Below are 20,912 nucleotides of genomic sequence, written 5' to 3'. Positions count from 1 at the left end.
AAATAGCTGCAGAAACAAACCAGCTTCGGGCAGTTGTGCAGGCGAGTGACGAGGTGGCAGAGTGGTTAAAGCGATGGACTGCTAATCCATTGTGCTCTGCACGCCTGGGTTCGAATCCCATCCTCGTCGTTCGCCAGACGAAAGAAAGCCAGACAAGGTAGCGACGTCTCCTGTGCTTTTATCTGGACATGGAACGACAGGGTGGTATCACGTTTTAAACTGCCATGTAATCAGCCTTTTGGAACGGCCGGCTGCATGGTGTGTCTATGAAACAGGTGAGTGAAATGCACATAGAGGTTTATTAATTGTTCTCTCTTAGCTCAAAGAACAAAATGTGCGGTATTTTTTATGGGATATACTTATGAGTATCCTGGTAACAAAGGGGCAGAGTTATAAGCCTTAATCTCCAAGAACATGTTTGAGTTTTGGATCGATTCGATGAGCCCCCTACCAGTTTGGGTAGGATAATGAAGAGTGCAAGGACACTGCAAACATATTCTGAGAGAGGTCCAATGTAAGCTATGCTGCCATTTTCTTGACCCAGGCGTTCTCTCTAGGTTCTTACCAACAAAGCAGAAGCAGCACACAAAAGAAACATAAGCACATCTCCCTCTATCAACACAGTTGTGAGTTTCCCAACCTTCCTCCTAAACACGTGCAGGTGAGTGACAAGGTGGCCGAATGGTTAAGGCGATGGACTGCTAATCCACTCTTTATGCGTGTGTTCGAATCCCATCGTCTTCGTTTGTTGTCTTTAGTGTTTCGAGAGAGCCATGTCGCATGGAAAAGCGTGGGTTCGAATCCCATCCTCGTCGTTTGTTGTCTTTAGTGTTTCGAGAGAGCCAAGTGCGCATGGAAAAGCCGTTCAAAGGACATTGCTGCCGACTTTAACGACATCATCATTAAAATAGCTGCAGAAACAAACCAGCTTCGGGCAGTTGTGCAGGCGAGTGACGAGGTGGCAGAGTGGTTAAAGCGATGGACCGCTAATCCATTGTGCTCTGCACGCGTGGGTTCGAATCCCATCCTCGTCGTTCGCCAGACGAAAGAAAGCCAGACAAGGTAGCGACGTCTCCTGTGCTTTTATCTGGACATGGAACGACAGGGTGGTATCACGTTTTAAACTGCCATGTAATCAGCCTTTTGGAACGGCCGGCTGCATGGTGTGTCTATGAAACAGGTGAGTGAAATGCACATAGAGGTTTATTAATTGTTCTCTCTTAGCTCAAAGAACAAAATGTGCGGTATTTTTTATGGGATATACTTATGAGTATCCTGGTAACAAAGGGGCAAAGTTATAAGCCTTAATCTCCAAGAACATGTTTGAGTTTTGGATCGATTCGATGAGCCCCCTACCAGTTTGGGTAGGATAATGAAGAGTGCAAGGACACTGCAAACATATTCTGAGAGAGGTCCAATGTAAGCTATGCTGCCATTTTCTTGACCCAGGCGTTCTCTCTAGGTTCTTACCAACAAAGCAGAAGCAGCACACAAAAGAAACATAAGCACATCTCCCTCTATCAACACAGTTGTGAGTTTCCCAACCTTCCTCCTAAAGACGTGCAGGTGAGTGACAAGGTGGCCGAATGGTTAAGGCGATGGACTGCTAATCCACTCTTTATGCGTGTGTTCGAATCCCATCGTCTTCGTTTGTTGTCTTTAGTGTTTCGAGAGAGCCATGTCGCATGGAAAAGCCGTTCAAAGTACATTGCTGCCGACTTTAACGACATCACCATTAAAATAGCTGCAGAAACACACCACAGCCCAGCTTCGGGCAGTCGTGCTGGCGAGTGACGAGGTGGCCGACTGGTTAAAGCGATGGACTGCTAATCAATTGTGCTCTGCACGCGTGGGTTCGAATCCCATCCTCGTCGTTTGTTGTCTTTAGTGTTTCGAGAGAGCCAAGTGCGCATGGAAAAGCCGTTCAAATGACATTGCTGCCGACTTTAACGACATCATCATTAAAATAGCTGCAGAAACACACCAGCTTCGGGCAGTTGTGCAGGCGAGTGACGAGGTGGCCGAGTGGTTAAGGCGATGGACTGCTAATCCATTGTGCTCTGCACGCGTGGGTTCGAATCCCATCCTCGTCGTTCGCCAGACGAAAGAAATTCAGACAAGGTAGCGACGTCTCCTGTGGTTTTATCTGGACATGGAACGACAGGGTGGTATCACGTTTTAAACTGCCATGTAATCAGCCTTTTGGAACGGCCGGCTGCATGGTGTGTCTATGAAACAGGTGAGTGAAATGCACATAGAGGTTTATTAATTGTTCTCTCTTAGCTCAAAGAACAAAATGTGCGGTATTTTTGATGGGAGATACTTATGGCTATCCTGGTTACAAAGGGCCAGAGTTATAACCCTCAATCTCCAAGAACATGTTTGAGTTTGGGATCGATTCGATGAGCCCCCTACCAGTTTGGGTAGGATAATGAAGAGTGCAAGGACACTGCAAACATATTCTGAGAGAGGTCCAATGTAAGCTATGCTGCCATTTTCTTGACCCAGGCGTTCTCTCTAGGTTCTTACCAACAAAGCAGAAGCAGCACACAAAAGAAACATATGCACATCTCCCTCTATCAACACAGTTGTGAGTTTCCCAACCTTCCTCCTAAAGACGTGTAGGTGAGTGACGAGGTGGCCGAATGGTTAAGGTGATGGACTGCTGATTCATTGTGCTCTTCATGCGTTTGTTCGAATCCCATCATAGGCGTTTGTTGTCTTTAGTGTTTCGAGAGAGCCAAGTGCGCATGGAAAAGCCGTTCAAAGTACGTTGCTGCCGACTTTAACGACATCATCATTAAAATAGCTGCAGAAACACACCAGCTTCGGGCAGTTGTGCAGGCGAGTGATTAAGGTGATGTACTGCTAATCCATTGTGCTCTGCACGCGTGGGTTCGAATCCCATCCACGACGTTTGATGTCTTTAGTGTTTCGAGAGAGCCAAGTTCGCATGGAAAAGCAGTTCAAATGACATTGCTGCCGACTTTAACGACATCATCCTTAAAATAGCTGCAGAAACACACCACGGCCCAGCTTCGGGCAGATGAGCAGGTGAGTGACGAGGTGGCCGAGTCGTTAAGGCGATGCACTGCTAATCCATTGTGTTCTGCACTCGTGGGTTCGAATCCCATCCTCGTCGTTTGTTGTCTTTAGTGTTCAAGAAAGCCAAGTGTGCCTGGCAAAGCTTTTTGCTTCCAACTATAACGTCATCATACTAAAGATAGATGCAGAAAAACTCTACGTGCAGGCGAGTTGCTGCGTGGTTAAGGCGATGGACTGCTAATCCTTTGTGCTCTGTGCGCATGGGTTTGAGTCCCATCTTTGGTGTTTAGTTTCACAGGGAGTCTAAAGGACAGGTCAACCGCAGGGGTGCAGCTCATGGCAAGCTTTTAATTATAGCTGTATTTCGGTTATGAGAGCCCCCTGGTTAATGGATATAATCATTTTAAATACAAAAACACGTTCAAGGGAGGTCCAAATCCTGGCTAAACCAGCCACCTTCAAGCTTATGCTTTCAACACCACAGCGAAAACAGAATGTAAAAAAAGCAAAAGTAAAATTCCCTTTTACAACAAGTCATGAAGCCTCTCAAGAGACTGTCAAAAATTGCCAGGGCTGACTGTATTTCAAGTCATCCCAGCGGGGTATTCTTAAAGTTTTCAACCAGCAAAGATCACGTCTCGGATGAGCCTCATAGGCTATGATATTGCTTCTGCGAAAGAATGCCAGACAAGGTAGCGACGTCTCCTGTGTTTTTATCTGGACATGGAACGACAGGGTGGTATCACGTTTTAAACTGCCATGTAATCAGCCTTTTGGAACGGCCGGCTGCATGGTGTGTCTATGAAACAGGTGAGTGAAATGCACATAGAGGTTTATTAATTGTTCTCTCTTAGCTCAAAGAACAAAATGTGCGGTATTTTTTATGGGATATACTTATGAGTATCCTGGTAACAAAGGGGCAGAGTTATAAGCCTCAATCTCCAAGAACATGTTTGAGTTTTGGATCGATTCGATGAGCCCCCTACCAGTTTGGGTAGGATAATGAAGATTGCAAGGACACTGCAAACATATTCTGAGAGAGGTCCAATGTAAGCTATGCTGCCATTTTCTTGACCCAGGCGTTCTCTCTAGGTTCTTACCAACAAAGCAGAAGCAGCACACAAAAGAAACATAAGCACATCTCCCTCTATCAACACAGTTGTGAGTTTCCCAACCTTCCTCCTAAAGACGTGCAGGTGAGTGACAAGGTGGCCGAATGGTTAAGGCGATGGACTGCTAATCCACTCTTTATGCCTGTGTCGAATCCCATCGTCTTCGTTTGTTGTCTTTAGTGTTTCGAGAGAGCCATGTCGCATGGAAAAGCCGTTCAAAGTACATTGCTGCCAACTTTAACGACATCACCATTAAAATAGCTGCAGAAACACACCACAGCCCAGCTTCGGACAGTCGTGCTGGCGAGTGACGAGGTGGCCGACTGGTTAAAGCGATGGACTGCTAATCCATTGTGCTCTTTATGTGTGGGTTCGAATCCCATCCTCGTCGTTTGATGTCTCTAGTGTTTCGAGAGAGCCAAGTGCGCATGGAAAAGCCGTTCAAATGACATTGCTGCCGACTTTAACGACATCATCCTTAAAATAGCTGCAGAAACACACCACACCCCAGCTTCGGGCAGATGTGCAGGCGTAGTGACGAGGTGGCCGAGTGGTTAAGGCGATGGACTGCTAATCCATTGTGCTCTGCACGCGTGGGTTCGAATCCCATCCTCGTCGTTCGCCAGACAAGGTAGCGACGTCTCCTGTGCTTTTATCTGGACATGGAACGACAGGGTGGTATCACGTTTTAAACTGCCATGTAATCAGCCTTTTGGAACGGCCGGCTGCATGGTGTGTCTATGAAACAGGTGAGTGAAATGCACATAGAGGTTTATTAATTGTTCTCTCTTAGCTCAAAGAACAAAATGTGCGGTATTTTTTATGGGATATACTTATGAGTATCCTGGTAACAAAGAGGCAGAGTTATAAGCCTCAATCTCCAAGAACATGTTTGAGTTTTGGATCGATTCGATGAGCCCCCTACCAGTTTGGGTAGGATAATGAAGATTGCAAGGACACTGCAAACATATTCTGAGAGAGGTCCAATGTAAGCTATGCTGCCATTTTCTTGACCCAGGCGTTCTCTCTAGGTTCTTACCAACAAAGCAGAAGCAGCACACAAAAGAAACATAAGCACATCTCCCTCTATCAACACAGTTGTGAGTTTCCCAACCTTCCTCCTAAAGACGTGCAGGTGAGTGACAAGGTGGCCGAATGGTTAAGGCGATGGACTGCTAATCCACTCTTTATGCGTGTGTTCGAATCCCATCGTCTTCGTTTGTTGTCTTTAGTGTTTCGAGAGAGCCATGTCGCATGGAAAAGCCGTTCAAAGTACATTGCTGCCGACTTTAACGACATCACCATTAAAATAGCTGCAGAAACACACCACAGCCCAGCTTCGGACAGTCGTGCTGGCGAGTGACGAGGTGGCCGACTGGTTAAAGCGATGGACTGCTAATCCATTGTGCTCTTTATGTGTGGGTTCGAATCCCATCCTCGTCGTTTGATGTCTCTAGTGTTTCGAGAGAGCCAAGTGCGCATGGAAAAGCCGTTCAAATGACATTGCTGCCGACTTTAACGACATCATCCTTAAAATAGCTGCAGAAACACACCACACCCCAGCTTCGGGCAGATGTGCAGGCGTAGTGACGAGGTGGCCGAGTGGTTAAGGCGATGGACTGCTAATCCATTGTGCTCTGCACGCGTGGGTTCGAATCCCATCCTCGTCGTTTGTTGTCTTTAGTGTTTTGAGAGAGCCAAGTGCGCATGGAAAAGCCGTTCAAAGGACATTGCTGCCGACTTTAACGACATCATCATTAAAATAGCTGCAGAAACAAACCAGCTTCGGGCAGTTGTGCAGGCGAGTGACGAGGTGGCAGAGTGGTTAAAGCGATGGACTGCTAATCCATTGTGCTCTGCACGCGTGGGTTCGAATCCCATCCTCGTCGTTCGCCAGACGAAAGAAAGCCAGACAAGGTAGCGACGTCTCCTGTGCTTTTATCTGGACATGGAACGACAGGGTGGTATCACGTTTTAAACTGCCATGTAATCAGCCTTTTGGAACGGCCGGCTGCATGGTGTGTCTATGAAACAGGTGAGTGAAATGCACATAGAGGTTTATTAATTGTTCTCTCTTAGCTCAAAGAACAAAATGTGCGGTATTTTTTATGGGATATACTTATGAGTATCCTGGTAACAAAGGGGCAGAGTTATAAGCCTTAATCTCCAAGAACATGTTTGAGTTTTGGATCGATTCGATGAGCCCCCTACCAGTTTGGGTAGGATAATGAAGAGTGCAAGGACACTGCAAACATATTCTGAGAGAGGTACAATGTAAGCTATGCTGCCATTTTCTTGACCCAGGCGTTCTCTCTAGGTTCTTACCAACAAAGCAGAAGCAGCACACAAAAGAAACATAAGCACATCTCCCTCTATCAACACAGTTGTGAGTTTCCCAACCTTCCTCCTAAAGACGTGCAGGTGAGTGACAAGGTGGCCGAATGGTTAAGGCGATGGACTGCTAATCCACTCTTTATGCGTGTGTTCGAATCCCATCGTCTTCGTTTGTTGTCTTTAGTGTTTCGAGAGAGCCATGTCGCATGGAAAAGCGTGGGTTCGAATCCCATCCTCGTCGTTTGTTGTCTTTAGTGTTTCGAGAGAGCCAAGTGCGCATGGAAAAGCCGTTCAAAGGACATTGCTGCCGACTTTAACGACATCATCATTAAAATAGCTGCAGAAACAAGCCAGCTTCGGGCAGTTGTGCAGGCGAGTGACGAGGTGGCAGAGTGGTTAAAGCGATGGACTGCTAATCCATTGTGCTCTGCACGCGTGGGTTCGAATCCCATCCTCGTCGTTCGCCAGACGAAAGAAAGCCAGACAAGGTAGCGACGTCTCCTGTGCTTTTATCTGGACATGGAACGACAGGGTGGTATCACGTTTTAAACTGCCATGTAATCAGCCTTTTGGAACGGCCGGCTGCATGGTGTGTCTATGAAACAGGTGAGTGAAATGCACATAGAGGTTTATTAATTGTTCTCTCTTAGCTCAAAGAACAAAATGTGCAGTATTTTTTATGGGGTATACTTATGAGTATCCTGGTAACAAAGGGGCAGAGTTATAAGCCTTAATCTCCAAGAACATGTTTGAGTTTTGGATCGATTCGATGAGCCCCCTACCAGTTTGGGTAGGATAATGAAGAGTGCAAGGACACTGCAAACATATTCTGAGAGAGGTCCAATGTAAGCTATGCTGCCATTTTCTTGACCCAGGCGTTCTCTCTAGGTTCTTACCAACAAAGCAGAAGCAGCACACAAAAGAAACATAAGCACATCTCCCTCTATCAACACAGTTGTGAGTTTCCCAACCTTCCTCCTAAAGACGTGCAGGTGAGTGACAAGGTGGCCGAATGGTTAAGGCGATGGACTGCTAATCCACTCTTTATGCGTGTGTTCGAATCCCATCGTCTTCGTTTGTTGTCTTTAGTGTTTCGAGAGAGCCATGTCGCATGGAAAAGCCGTTCAAAGTACATTGCTGCCGACTTTAACGACATCACCATTAAAATAGCTGCAGAAACACACCACAGCCCAGCTTCGGGCAGTCGTGCTGGCGAGTGACGAGGTGGCCGACTGGTTAAAGCGATGGACTGCTAATCCATTGTGCTCTGCACGCGTGGGTTCGAATCCCATCCTCGTCGTTCGCCAGACAAGGTAGCGATGTCTCCTGTGCTTTTATCTGGACATGGAACGACAGGGTGGTATCACGTTTTAAACTGCCATGTAATCAGCCTTTTGGAACGGCCGGCTGCATGGTGTGTCTATGAAACAGGTGAGTGAAATGCACATAGAGGTTTATTAATTGTTCTCTCTTAGCTCAAAGAACAAAATGTGCGGTATTTTTTATGGGATATACTTATGAGTATCCTGGTAACAAAGGGGCAGAGTTATAAGCCTTAATCTCCAAGAACATGTTTGAGTTTTGGATCGATTCGATGAGCCCCCTACCAGTTTGGGTAGGATAATGAAGAGTGCAAGGACACTGCAAACATATTCTGAGAGAGGTCCAATGTAAGCTATGCTGCCATTTTCTTGACCCAGGCGTTCTCTCTAGGTTCTTACCAACAAAGCAGAAGCAGCACACAAAAGAAACATAAGCACATCTCCCTCTATCAACACACTTGTGAGTTTCCCAACCTTCCTCCTAAAGACGTGCAGGTGAGTGACAAGGTGGCCGAATGGTTAAGGCGATGGACTGCTAATCCACTCTTTATGCGTGTGTTCGAATCCCATCGTCTTCGTTTGTTGTCTTTAGTGTTTCGAGAGAGCCATGTCGCATGGAAAAGCGTGGGTTCGAATCCCATCCTCGTCGTTTGTTGTCTTTAGTGTTTCGAGAGAGCCAAGTGCGCATGGAAAAGCCGTTCAAAGGACATTGCTGCCGACTTTAACGACATCATCATTAAAATAGCTGCAGAAACAAACCAGCTTCGGGCAGTTGTGCAGGCGAGTGACGAGGTGGCAGAGTGGTTAAAGCGATGGACTGCTAATACATTGTGCTCTGCACGCGTGGGTTCGAATCCCATCCTCGTCGTTCGCCAGACGAAAGAAAGCCAGACAAGGTAGCGACGTCTCCTGTGCTTTTATCTGGACATGGAACGACAGGGTGGTATCACGTTTTAAACTGCCATGTAATCAGCCTTTTGGAACGGCCGGCTGCATGGTGTGTCTATGAAACAGGTGAGTGAAATGCACATAGAGGTTTATTAATTGTTCTCTCTTAGCTCAAAGAACAAAATGTGCGGTATTTTTTATGGGATATACTTATGAGTATCCTGGTAACAAAGGGGCAGAGTTATAAGCCTTAATCTCCAAGAACATGTTTGAGTTTTGGATCGATTCGATGAGCCCCCTACCAGTTTGGGTAGGATAATGAAGAGTGCAAGGACACTGCAAACATATTCTGAGAGAGGTCCAATGTAAGCTATGCTGCCATTTTCTTGACCCAGGCGTTCTCTCTAGGTTCTTACCAACAAAGCAGAAGCAGCACACAAAAGAAACATAAGCACATCTCCCTCTATCAACACAGTTGTGAGTTTCCCAACCTTCCTCCTAAAGACGTGCAGGTGAGTGACAAGGTGGCCGAATGGTTAAGGCGATGGACTGCTAATCCACTCTTTATGCGCGTGTTCGAATCCCATCGTCTTCGTTTGTTGTCTTTAGTGTTTCGAGAGAGCCATGTCGCATGGAAAAGCCGTTCAAAGTACATTGCTGCCGACTTTAACGACATCACCATTAAAATAGCTGCAGAAACACACCACAGCCCAGCTTCGGGCAGTCGTGCTGGCGAGTGACGAGGTGGCCGACTGGTTAAAGCGATGGACTGCTAATCCATTGTGCTCTGCACGCGTGGGTTCGAATCCCATCCTCGTCGTTTGTTGTCTTTAGTGTTTCGAGAGAGCCAAGTGCGCATGGAAAAGCCGTTCAAATGACATTGCTGCCGACTTTAACGACATCATCATTAAAATAGCTGCAGAAACACACCAGCTTCGGGCAGTTGTGCAGGCGAGTGACGAGGTGGCCGAGTGGTTAAGGCGATGGACTGCTAATCCATTGTAATCTGCACGCGTGGGTTCGAATCCCATCCTCGTCGTTCGCCAGACGAAAGAAATCCAGACAAGGTAGCGACGTCTCCTGTGGTTTTATCTGGACATGGAACGACAGGGTGGTATCACGTTTTAAACTGCCATGTAATCAGCCTTTTGGAACGGCCGGCTGCATGGTGTGTCTATGAAACAGGTGAGTGAAATGCACATAGAGGTTTATTAATTGTTCTCTCTTAGCTCAAAGAACAAAATGTGCGGTATTTTTGATGGGAGATACTTATGGCTATCCTGGTTACAAAGGGCCAGAGTTATAACCCTCAATCTCCAAGAACATGTTTGAGTTTGGGATCGATTCGATGAGCCCCCTACCAGTTTGGGTAGGATAATGAAGAGTGCAAGGACACTGCAAACATATTCTGAGAGAGGTCCAATGTAAGCTATGCTGCCATTTTCTTGACCCAGGCGTTCTCTCTAGGTTCTTACCAACAAAGCAGAAGCAGCACACAAAAGAAACATATGCACATCTCCCTCTATCAACACAGTTGTGAGTTTCCCAACCTTCCTCCTAAAGACGTGTAGGTGAGTGACGAGGTGGCCGAATGGTTAAGGTGATGGACTGCTGATTCATTGTGCTCTTCATGCGTTTGTTCGAATCCCATCATAGGCGTTTGTTGTCTTTAGTGTTTCGAGAGAGCCAAGTGCGCATGGAAAAGCCGTTCAAAGTACGTTGCTGCCGACTTTAACGACATCATCATTAAAATAGCTGCAGAAACACACCAGCTTCGGGCAGTTGTGCAGGCGAGTGATTAAGGTGATGTACTGCTAATCCATTGTGCTCTGCACGCGTGGGTTCGAATCCCATCCACGACGTTTGATGTCTTTAGTGTTTCGAGAGAGCCAAGTTCGCATGGAAAAGCAGTTCAAATGACATTGCTGCCGACTTTAACGACATCATCCTTAAAATAGCTGCAGAAACACACCACGGCCCAGCTTCGGGCAGATGAGCAGGTGAGTGACGAGGTGGCCGAGTCGTTAAGGCGATGCACTGCTAATCCATTGTGTTCTGCACTCGTGGGTTCGAATCCCATCCTCGTCGTTTGTTGTCTTTAGTGTTCAAGAAAGCCAAGTGTGCCTGGCAAAGCTTTTTGCTTCCAACTATAACGTCATCATACTAAAGATAGATGCAGAAAAACTCTACGTGCAGGCGAGTTGCTGCGTGGTTAAGGCGATGGACTGCTAATCCTTTGTGCTCTGTGCGCATGGGTTTGAGTCCCATCTTTGGTGTTTAGTTTCACAGGGAGTCTAAAGGACAGGTCATCCGCAGGGGTGCAGCTCATGGCAAGCTTTTAATTATAGCTGTATTTCGGTTATGAGAGCCCCCTGGTTAATGGATATAATCATTTTAAATACAAAAACACGTTCAAGGGAGGTCCAAATCCTGGCTAAACCAGCCACCTTCAAGCTTATGCTTTCAACACCACAGCGAAAACAGAATGTAAAAAAAGCAAAAGTAAAATTCCCTTTTACAACAAGTCATGAAGCCTCTCAAGAGACTGTCAAAAATTGCCAGGGCTGACTGTATTTCAAGTCATCCCAGCGGGGTATTGGGTAAAGTTTTCAACCAGCATAGATCACGTCTCAGATGAGCCTCATAGGCTATGATATTGCCTCTGCGAAAGAATGCCAGACAAGGTAGCGACGTCTCCTGTGTTTTTATCTGGACATGGAACGACAGGGTGGTATCACGTTTTAAACTGCCATGTAATCAGCCTTTTGGAACGGCCGGCTGCATGGTGTGTCTATGAAACAGGTGAGTGAAATGCACATAGAGGTTTAGTAATTGTTCTCTCTTAGCTCAAAGAACAAAATGTGCGGTATTTTTTATGGGATATACTTATGAGTATCCTGGTAACAAAGGGGCAGAGTTATAAGCCTCAATCTCCAAGAACATGTTTGAGTTTTGGATCGATTCGATGAGCCCCCTACCAGTTTGGGTAGGATAATGAAGATTGCAAGGACACTGCAAACATATTCTGAGAGAGGTCCAATGTAAGCTATGCTGCCATTTTCTTGACCCAGGCGTTCTCTCTAGGTTCTTACCAACAAAGCAGAAGCAGCACACAAAAGAAACATAAGCACATCTCCCTCTATCAACACAGTTGTGAGTTTCCCAACCTTCCTCCTAAAGACGTGCAGGTGAGTGACAAGGTGGCCGAATGGTTAAGGCGATGGACTGCTAATCCACTCTTTATGCCTGTGTCGAATCCCATCGTCTTCGTTTGTTGTCTTTAGTGTTTCGAGAGAGCCATGTCGCATGGAAAAGCCGTTCAAAGTACATTGCTGCCAACTTTAACGACATCACCATTAAAATAGCTGCAGAAACACACCACAGCCCAGCTTCGGACAGTCGTGCTGGCGAGTGACGAGGTGGCCGACTGGTTAAAGCGATGGACTGCTAATCCATTGTGCTCTTTATGTGTGGGTTCGAATCCCATCCTCGTCGTTTGATGTCTCTAGTGTTTCGAGAGAGCCAAGTGCGCATGGAAAAGCCGTTCAAATGACATTGCTGCCGACTTTAACGACATCATCCTTAAAATAGCTGCAGAAACACACCACACCACAGCTTCGGGCAGATGTGCAGGCGTAGTGACGAGGTGGCCGAGTGGTTAAGGCGATGGACTGCTAATCCATTGTGCTCTGCACGCGTGGGTTCGAATCCCATCCTCGTCGTTCGCCAGACAAGGTAGCGACGTCTCCTGTGCTTTTATCTGGACATGGAACGACAGGGTGGTATCACGTTTTAAACTGCCATGTAATCAGCCTTTTGGAACGGCCGGCTGCATGGTGTGTCTATGAAACAGGTGAGTGAAATGCACATAGAGGTTTATTAATTGTTCTCTCTTAGCTCAAAGAACAAAATGTGCGGTATTTTTTATGGGATATACTTATGAGTATCCTGGTAACAAAGGGGCAGAGTTATAAGCCTCAATCTCCAAGAACATGTTTGAGTTTTGGATCGATTCGATGAGCCCCCTACCAGTTTGGGTAGGATAATGAAGATTGCAAGGACACTGCAAACATATTATGAGAGAGGTCCAATGTAAGCTATGCTGCCATTTTCTTGACCCAGGCGTTCTCTCTAGGTTCTTACCAACAAAGCAGAAGCAGCACACAAAAGAAACATAAGCACATCTCCCTCTATCAACACAGTTGTGAGTTTCCCAACCTTCCTCCTAAAGACGTGCAGGTGAGTGACAAAGTGGCCGAATGGTTAAGGCGATGGACTGCTAATCCACTCTTTATGCGTGTGTTCGAATCCCATCGTCTTCGTTTGTTGTCTTTAGTGTTTCGAGAGAGCCATGTCGCATGGAAAAGCCGTTCAAAGTACATTGCTGCCGACTTTAACGACATCACCATTAAAATAGCTGCAGAAACACACCACAGCCCAGCTTCGGACAGTCGTGCTGGCGAGTGACGAGGTGGCCGACTGGTTAAAGCGATGGACTGCTAATCCATTGTGCTCTTTATGTGTGGGTTCGAATCCCATCCTCGTCGTTTGATGTCTCTAGTGTTTCGAGAGAGCCAAGTGCGCATGGAAAAGCCGTTCAAATGACATTGCTGCCGACTTTAACGACATCATCCTTAAAATAGCTGCAGAAACACACCACACCCCAGCTTCGGGCAGATGTGCAGGCGTAGTGACGAGGTGGCCGAGTGGTTAAGGCGATGGACTGCTAATCCATTGTGCTCTGCACGCGTGGGTTCGAATCCCATCCTCGTCGTTTGTTGTCTTTAGTGTTTTGAGAGAGCCAAGTGCGCATGGAAAAGCCGTTCAAAGGACATTGCTGCCGACTTTAACGACATCATCATTAAAATAGCTGCAGAAACAAACCAGCTTCGGGCAGTTGTGCAGGCGAGTGACGAGGTGGCAGAGTGGTTAAAGCGATGGACTGCTAATCCATTGTGCTCTGCACGCGTGGGTTCGAATCCCATCCTCGTCGTTCGCCAGACGAAAGAAAGCCAGACAGGGTAGCGACGTCTCCTGTGCTTTTATCTGGACATGGAACGACAGGGTGGTATCACGTTTTAAACTGCCATGTAATCAGCCTTTTGGAACGGCCGGCTGCATGGTGTGTCTATGAAACAGGTGAGTGAAATGCACATAGAGGTTTATTAATTGTTCTCTCTTAGCTCAAAGAACAAAATGTGCGGTATTTTTTATGGGATATACTTATGAGTATCCTGGTAACAAAGGGGCAGAGTTATAAGCCTTAATCTCCAAGAACATGTTTGAGTTTTGGATCGATTCGATGAGCCCCCTACCAGTTTGGGTAGGATAATGAAGAGTGCAAGGACACTGCAAACATATTCTGAGAGAGGTCCAATGTAAGCTATGCTGCCATTTTCTTGACCCAGGCGTTCTCTCTAGGTTCTTACCAACAAAGCAGAAGCAGCACACAAAAGAAACATAAGCACATCTCCCTCTATCAACACAGTTGTGAGTTTCCCAACCTTCCTCCTAAAGACGTGCAGGTGAGTGACAAGGTGGCCGAATGGTTAAGGCGATGGACTGCTAATCCACTCTTTATGCGTGTGTTCGAATCCCATCGTCTTCGTTTGTTGTCTTTAGTGTTTCGAGAGAGCCATGTCGCATGGAAAAGCCGTTCAAAGTACATTGCTGCCGACTTTAACGACATCACCATTAAAATAGCTGCAGAAACACACCACAGCCCAGCTTCGGGCAGTCGTGCTGGCGAGTGACGAGGTGGCCGACTGGTTAAAGCGATGGACTGCTAATCCATTGTGCTCTGCACGCGTGGGTTCGAATCCCATCCTCGTCGTTTGTTGTCTTTAGTGTTTCGAGAGAGCCAAGTGCGCATGGAAAAGCCGTTCAAATGACATTGCTGCCGACTTTAACGACATCATCATTAAAATAGCTGCAGAAACACACCAGCTTCGGGCAGTTGTGCAGGCGAGTGACGAGGTGGCCGAGTGGTTAAGGCGATGGACTGCTAATCCATTGTGCTCTGCACGCGTGGGTTCGAATCCCATCCTCGTCGTTCGCCAGACGAAAGAATCCAGACAAGGTAGCGACGTCTCCTGTGGTTTTATCTGGACATGGAACGACAGGGTGGTATCACGTTTTAAACTGCCATGTAATCAGCCTTTTGGAACGGCCGGCTGCATGGTGTGTCTATGAAACAGGTGAGTGAAATGCACATAGAGGTTTATTAATTGTTCTCTCTTAGCTCAAAGAACAAAATGTGCGGTATTTTTGATGGGAGATACTTATGGCTATCCTGGTTACAAAGGGCCAGAGTTATAACCCTCAATCTCCAAGAACATGTTTGAGTTTGGGATCGATTCGATGAGCCCCCTACCAGTTTGGGTAGGATAATGAAGAGTGCAAGGACACTGCAAACATATTCTGAGAGAGGTCCAATGTAAGCTATGCTGCCATTTTCTTGACCCAGGCGTTCTCTCTAGGTTCTTACCAACAAAGCAGAAGCAGCACACAAAAGAAACATATGCACATCTCCCTCTATCAACACAGTTGTGAGTTTCCCAACCTTCCTCCTAAAGACGTGTAGGTGAGTGACGAGGTGGCCGAATGGTTAAGGTGATGGACTGCTGATTCATTGTGCTCTTCATGCGTTTGTTCGAATCCCATCATAGGCGTTTGTTGTCTTTAGTGTTTCGAGAGAGCCAAGTGCGCATGGAAAAGCCGTTCAAAGTACGTTGCTGCCGACTTTAACGACATCATCATTAAAATAGCTGCAGAAACACACCAGCTTCGGGCAGTTGTGCAGGCGAGTGATTAAGGTGATGTACTGCTAATCCATTGTGCTCTGCACGCGTGGGTTCGAATCCCATCCACGACGTTTGATGTCTTTAGTGTTTCGAGAGAGCCAAGTTCGCATGGAAAAGCAGTTCAAATGACATTGCTGCCGACTTTAACGACATCATCCTTAAAATAGCTGCAGAAACACACCACGGCCCAGCTTCGGGCAGATGAGCAGGTGAGTGACGAGGTGGCCGAGTCGTTAAGGCGATGCACTGCTAATCCATTGTGTTCTGCACTCGTGGGTTCGAATCCCATCCTCGTCGTTTGTTGTCTTTAGTGTTCAAGAAAGCCAAGTGTGCCTGGCAAAGCTTTTTGCTTCCAACTATAACGTCATCATACTAAAGATAGATGCAGAAAAACTCTACGTGCAGGCGAGTTGCTGCGTGGTTAAGGCGATGGACTGCTAATCCTTTGTGGTCTGTGCGCATGGGTTTGAGTCCCATCTTTGGTGTTTAGTTTCACAGGGAGTCTAAAGGACAGGTCAACCGCAGGGGTGCAGCTCATGGCAAGCTTTTAATTATAGCTGTATTTCGGTTATGAGAGCCCCCTGGTTAATGGATATAATCATTTTAAATACAAAAACACGTTCAAGGGAGGTCCAAATCCTGGCTAAACAAGCCACCTTCAAGCTTATGCTTTCAACACCACAGCGAAAACAGAATGTAAAAAAAGCAAAAGTAAAATTCCCTTTTACAACAAGTCATGAAGCCTCTCAAGAAACTGTCAAAAATTGCCAGGGCTGACTGTATTTCAAGTCATCCCAGCGGGGTATTGGGTAAAGTTTTCAACCAGCAAAGATCACGTCTCGGATGAGCCTCATAGACTATGATATTGCCTCTGCGAAAGAATGCCAGACAAGGTAGCGACGTCTCGTGTGTTTTTATCTGGACATGGAACGACAGGGTGGTATCACGTTTTAAACTGCCATGTAATCAGCCTTTTGGAACGGCCGGCTGCATGGTGTGTCTATGAAACAGGTGAGTGAAATGCACATAGAGGTTTATTAATTGTTCTCTCTTAGCTCAAAGAACAAAATGTGCGGTATTTTTTATGGGATATACTTATGAGTATCCTGGTAACAAAGGGGCAGAGTTATAAGCCTTAATCTCCAAGAACATGTTTGAGTTTTGGATCGATTCGATGAGCCCCCTACCAGTTTGGGTAGGATAATGAAGAGTGCAAGGACACTGCAAACATATTCTGAGAGAGGTCCAATGTAAGCTATGCTGCCATTTTCTTGACCCAGGCGTTCTCTCTAGGTTCTTACCAACAAAGCAGAAGCAGCACACAAAAGAAACATAAGCACATCTCCCTCTATCAACACAGTTGTGAGTTTCCCAACCTTCCTCCTAAAGACGTGCAGGTGAGTGACAAGGTGGCCGAATGGTTAAGGCGATGGACTGCTAATCCACTCTTTATGCGTGTGTTCGAATCCCATCGTCTTCGTTTGTTGTCTTTAGTGTTTCGAGAGAGCCATGTCGCATGGAAAAGCCGTTCAAAGTACATTGCTGCCGACTTTAACGACATCACCATTAAAATAGCTGCAGAAACACACCACAGCCCAGCTTCGGGCAGTCGTGCTGGCGAGTGACGAGGTGGCCGACTGGTTAAAGCGATGGACTGCTAATCCATTGTGCTCTGCACGCGTGGGTTCGAATCCCATCCTCGTCGTTTGTTGTCTTTAGTGTTTCGAGAGAGCCAAGTGCGCATGGAAAAGCCGTTCAAATGACATTGCTGCCGACTTTAACGACATCATCATTAAAATAGCTGCAGAAACACACCAGCTTCGGGCAGTTGTGCAGGCGAGTGACGAGGTGGCCAAGTGGTTAAGGCGATGGACTGCTAATCCATTGTGCTCTGCACGCGTGGGTTCGAATCCCATCCTCGTCGTTCGCCAGACGAAAGAATCCAGACAAGGTAGCGACGTCTCCTGTGGTTTTATCTGGACATGGAACGACAGGGTGGTATCACGTTTTAAACTGCCATGTAATCAGCCTTTTGGAACGGCCGGCTGCATGGTGTGTCTATGAAACAGGTGAGTGAAATGCACATAGAGGTTTATTAATTGTTCTCTCTTAGCTCAAAGAACAAAATGTGCGGTATTTTTGATGGGAGATACTTATGGCTATCCTGGTTACAAAGGGCCAGAGTTATAACCCTCAATCTCCAAGAACATGTTTGAGTTTGGGATCGATTCGATGAGCCCCCTACCAGTTTGGGTAGGATAATGAAGAGTGCAAGGACACTGCAAACATATTCTGAGAGAGGTCCAATGTAAGCTATGCTGCCATTTTCTTGACCCAGGCGTTCTCTCTAGGTTCTTACCAACAAAGCAGAAGCAGCACACAAAAGAAACATATGCACATCTCCCTCTATCAACACAGTTGTGAGTTTCCCAACCTTCCTCCTAAAGACGTGTAGGTGAGTGACGAGGTGGCCGAATGGTTAAGGTGATGGACTGCTGATTCATTGTGCTCTTCATGCGTTTGTTCGAATCCCATCATAGGCGTTTGTTGTCTTTAGTGTTTCGAGAGAGCCAAGTGCGCATGGAAAAGCCGTTCAAAGTACGTTGCTGCCGACTTTAACGACATCATCATTAAAATAGCTGCAGAAACACACCAGCTTCGGGCAGTTGTGCAGGCGAGTGATTAAGGTGATGTACTGCTAATCCATTGTGCTCTGCACGCGTGGGTTCGAATCCCATCCACGACGTTTGATGTCTTTAGTGTTTCGAGAGAGCCAAGTTCGCATGGAAAAGCAGTTCAAATGACATTGCTGCCGACTTTAACGACATCATCCTTAAAATAGCTGCAGAAACACACCACGGCCCAGCTTCGGGCAGATGAGCAGGTGAGTGACGAGGTGGCCGAGTCGTTAAGGCGATGCACTGCTAATCCATTGTGTTCTGCACTCGTGGGTTCGAATCCCATCCTCGTCGTTTGTTGTCTTTAGTGTTCAAGAAAGCCAAGTGTGCCTGGCAAAGCTTTTTGCTTCCAACTATAACGTCATCATACTAAAGATAGATGCAGAAAAACTCTACGTGCAGGCGAGTTGCTGCGTGGTTAAGGCGATGGACTGCTAATCCTTTGTGGTCTGTGCGCATGGGTTTGAGTCCCATCTTTGGTGTTTAGTTTCACAGGGAGTCTAAAGGACAGGTCAACCGCAGGGGTGCAGCTCATGGCAAGCTTTTAATTATAGCTGTATTTCGGTTATGAGAGCCCCCTGGTTAATGGATATAATCATTTTAAATACAAAAACACGTTCAAGGGAGGTCCAAATCCTGGCTAAACAAGCCACCTTCAAGCTTATGCTTTCAACACCACAGCGAAAACAGAATGTAAAAAAAGCAAAAGTAAAATTCCCTTTTACAACAAGTCATGAAGCCTCTCAAGGAACTGTCAAAAATTGCCAGGGCTGACTGTATTTCAAGTCATCCCAGCGGGGTATTGGGTAAAGTTTTCAACCAGCAAAGATCACGTCTCGGATGAGCCTCATAGACTATGATATTGCCTCTGCGAAAGAATGCCAGACAAGGTAGCGACGTCTCCTGTGTTTTTATCTGGACATGGAACGACAGGGTGGTATCACGTTTTAAACTGCCATGTAATCAGCCTTTTGGAACGGCCGGCTGCATGGTGTGTCTATGAAACAGGTGAGTGAAATGCACATAGAGGTTTATTAATTGTTCTCTCTTAGCTCAAAGAACAAAATGTGCGGTATTTTTTATGGGATATACTTATGAGTATCCTGGTAACAAAGGGGCAGAGTTATAAGCCTCAATCTCCAAGAACATGTTTGAGTTTTGGATCGATTCGATGAGCCCCCTACCAGTTTGGGTAGGATAATGAAGATTGCAAGGACACTGCAAACATATTCTGAGAGAGGTCCAATGTAAGCTATGCTGCCATTTTCTTGACCCAGGCGTTCTCTCTAGGTTCTTACCAACAAAGCAGAAGCAGCACACAAAAGAAACATAAGCACATCTCCCTCTATCAACACAGTTGTGAGTTTCCCAACCTTCCTCCTAAAGACGTGCAGGTGAGTGACAAGGTGGCCGAATGGTTAAGGCGATGGACTGCTAATCCACTCTTTATGCCTGTGTCGAATCCCATCGTCTTCGTTTGTTGTCTTTAGTGTTTCGAGAGAGCCATGTCGCATGGAAAAGCCGTTCAAAGTACATTGCTGCCAACTTTAACGACATCACCATTAAAATAGCTGCAGAAACACACCACAGCCCAGCTTCGGGCAGTCGTGCTGGCGAGTGACGAGGTGGCCGACTGGTTAAAGCGATGGACTGCTAATCCATTGTGCTCTTTATGTGTGGGTTCGAATCCCATCCTCGTCGTTTGATGTCTTTAGTGTTTCGAGAGAGCCAAGTGCGCATGGAAAAGCCGTTCAAATGACATTGCTGCCGACTTTAACGACATCATCCTTAAAATAGCTGCAGAAACACACCACAGCCCAGCTTCGGCCAGATGAGCAGGTGAGTGACGAGGTGGCCGAGTGGTTAACGCGATGGACTGCTAATCCATTCTGCTCTGCACGTGTTTGTTCGAATCCCATCCATGTCGTTTGATGTCTCTAGTGTTTCGAGAGAGCCAAGTGCGCATGGAAAAGCCGTTCAAATGACATTGCTGCCGACTTTAACGACATCATCCTTAAAATAGCTGCAGAAACACACCAGAGCCCAGCTTCGGGCAGATGAGCAGGTGAGTGACGAGGTGGCCGAGTGGTTAAGGCGATGGACTGCTAATCCATTGTGCTCTGCACGCGTGGGTTCGAATCCCATCCTCGTCGTTTGTTGTCTTTAGTGTTTCGAGAGAGCCAAGTGCGCATGGAAAAGCCGTTCAAAGGACATTGCTGCCGACTTTAACGACATCATCATTAAAATAGCTGCAGAAACACACCAGCTTCGGGCAGTTGTGCAGGCGAGTGACGAGGTGGCCGAGTGGTTAAGGCGATGGACTGCTAATCCATTGTGCTCTGCACGCGTGGGTTCGAATCCCATCCTCGTCGTTCGCCAGACGAAAGAATCCAGACAAGGTAGCGACGTCTCCTGTGGTTTTATCTGGACATGGAACGACAGGGTGGTATCACGTTTTAAACTGCCATGTAATCAGCCTTTTGGAACGGCCGGCTGCATGGTGTGTCTATGAAACAGGTGAGTGAAATGCACATAGAGGTTTATTAATTGTTCTCTCTTAGCTCAAAGAACAAAATGTGCGGTATTTTTGATGGGAGATACTTATGGCTATCCTGGTTACAAAGGGCCAGAGTTATAACCCTCAATCTCCAAGAACATGTTTGAGTTTGGGATCGATTCGATGAGCCCCCTACCAGTTTGGGTAGGATAATGAAGAGTGCAAGGACACTG

General features: G+C 46.6%; 17 non-coding genes across 17 annotated transcripts; 13 read left to right on the top strand and 4 right to left on the bottom strand.

Moving 5' to 3' along the window:
• Positions 1-952: 952 nt before the first annotated feature.
• Positions 953-1,034, top strand: trnas-gcu (transfer RNA serine (anticodon GCU)). Its single transcript has one exon. It is a non-coding gene; the product is annotated as a tRNA-Ser (tRNA).
• A 977-nt stretch (positions 1,035-2,011) lies between these two features.
• On the top strand, positions 2,012-2,093 carry trnas-gcu (transfer RNA serine (anticodon GCU)). Its single transcript has one exon. It is a non-coding gene; the product is annotated as a tRNA-Ser (tRNA).
• Positions 2,094-3,587: 1,494 nt separating this feature from the next.
• LOC143742123 (U4 spliceosomal RNA) lies at positions 3,588-3,727 on the bottom strand. Its single transcript, XR_013205358.1, has one exon. It is a non-coding gene; the product is annotated as a U4 spliceosomal RNA (small nuclear RNA).
• Positions 3,728-4,693: 966 nt separating this feature from the next.
• On the top strand, positions 4,694-4,775 carry trnas-gcu (transfer RNA serine (anticodon GCU)). Its single transcript has one exon. It is a non-coding gene; the product is annotated as a tRNA-Ser (tRNA).
• A 970-nt stretch (positions 4,776-5,745) lies between these two features.
• trnas-gcu (transfer RNA serine (anticodon GCU)) lies at positions 5,746-5,827 on the top strand. Its single transcript has one exon. It is a non-coding gene; the product is annotated as a tRNA-Ser (tRNA).
• A 137-nt stretch (positions 5,828-5,964) lies between these two features.
• On the top strand, positions 5,965-6,046 carry trnas-gcu (transfer RNA serine (anticodon GCU)). Its single transcript has one exon. It is a non-coding gene; the product is annotated as a tRNA-Ser (tRNA).
• An 823-nt stretch (positions 6,047-6,869) lies between these two features.
• trnas-gcu (transfer RNA serine (anticodon GCU)) lies at positions 6,870-6,951 on the top strand. Its single transcript has one exon. It is a non-coding gene; the product is annotated as a tRNA-Ser (tRNA).
• Positions 6,952-11,234: 4,283 nt separating this feature from the next.
• On the bottom strand, positions 11,235-11,375 carry LOC143742027 (U4 spliceosomal RNA). The gene has a single exon (XR_013205325.1). It is a non-coding gene; the product is annotated as a U4 spliceosomal RNA (small nuclear RNA).
• A 966-nt stretch (positions 11,376-12,341) lies between these two features.
• On the top strand, positions 12,342-12,423 carry trnas-gcu (transfer RNA serine (anticodon GCU)). The gene has a single exon. It is a non-coding gene; the product is annotated as a tRNA-Ser (tRNA).
• Positions 12,424-13,393: 970 nt separating this feature from the next.
• Positions 13,394-13,475, top strand: trnas-gcu (transfer RNA serine (anticodon GCU)). Its single transcript has one exon. It is a non-coding gene; the product is annotated as a tRNA-Ser (tRNA).
• A 137-nt stretch (positions 13,476-13,612) lies between these two features.
• On the top strand, positions 13,613-13,694 carry trnas-gcu (transfer RNA serine (anticodon GCU)). Its single transcript has one exon. It is a non-coding gene; the product is annotated as a tRNA-Ser (tRNA).
• Positions 13,695-14,671: 977 nt separating this feature from the next.
• Positions 14,672-14,753, top strand: trnas-gcu (transfer RNA serine (anticodon GCU)). The gene has a single exon. It is a non-coding gene; the product is annotated as a tRNA-Ser (tRNA).
• Positions 14,754-16,246: 1,493 nt separating this feature from the next.
• LOC143741759 (U4 spliceosomal RNA) lies at positions 16,247-16,387 on the bottom strand. Its single transcript, XR_013205222.1, has one exon. It is a non-coding gene; the product is annotated as a U4 spliceosomal RNA (small nuclear RNA).
• A 959-nt stretch (positions 16,388-17,346) lies between these two features.
• On the top strand, positions 17,347-17,428 carry trnas-gcu (transfer RNA serine (anticodon GCU)). The gene has a single exon. It is a non-coding gene; the product is annotated as a tRNA-Ser (tRNA).
• A 1,493-nt stretch (positions 17,429-18,921) lies between these two features.
• On the bottom strand, positions 18,922-19,062 carry LOC143741947 (U4 spliceosomal RNA). Its single transcript, XR_013205292.1, has one exon. It is a non-coding gene; the product is annotated as a U4 spliceosomal RNA (small nuclear RNA).
• Positions 19,063-20,253: 1,191 nt separating this feature from the next.
• trnas-gcu (transfer RNA serine (anticodon GCU)) lies at positions 20,254-20,335 on the top strand. The gene has a single exon. It is a non-coding gene; the product is annotated as a tRNA-Ser (tRNA).
• A 137-nt stretch (positions 20,336-20,472) lies between these two features.
• Positions 20,473-20,554, top strand: trnas-gcu (transfer RNA serine (anticodon GCU)). Its single transcript has one exon. It is a non-coding gene; the product is annotated as a tRNA-Ser (tRNA).
• Positions 20,555-20,912: the final 358 nt, after the last annotated feature.

The sequence above is a fragment of the Siphateles boraxobius genome, unplaced genomic scaffold, assembly GCF_051911475.1.
Source record: "Siphateles boraxobius isolate OS27281-9 unplaced genomic scaffold, OSU_SipBor_1 1, whole genome shotgun sequence".
NCBI lineage: Eukaryota > Metazoa > Chordata > Actinopteri > Cypriniformes > Leuciscidae > Siphateles > Siphateles boraxobius.
The sequence above is the reverse complement of the archived record's forward strand: the minus strand, read 5'-3'. Positions and strand labels throughout refer to the sequence as shown.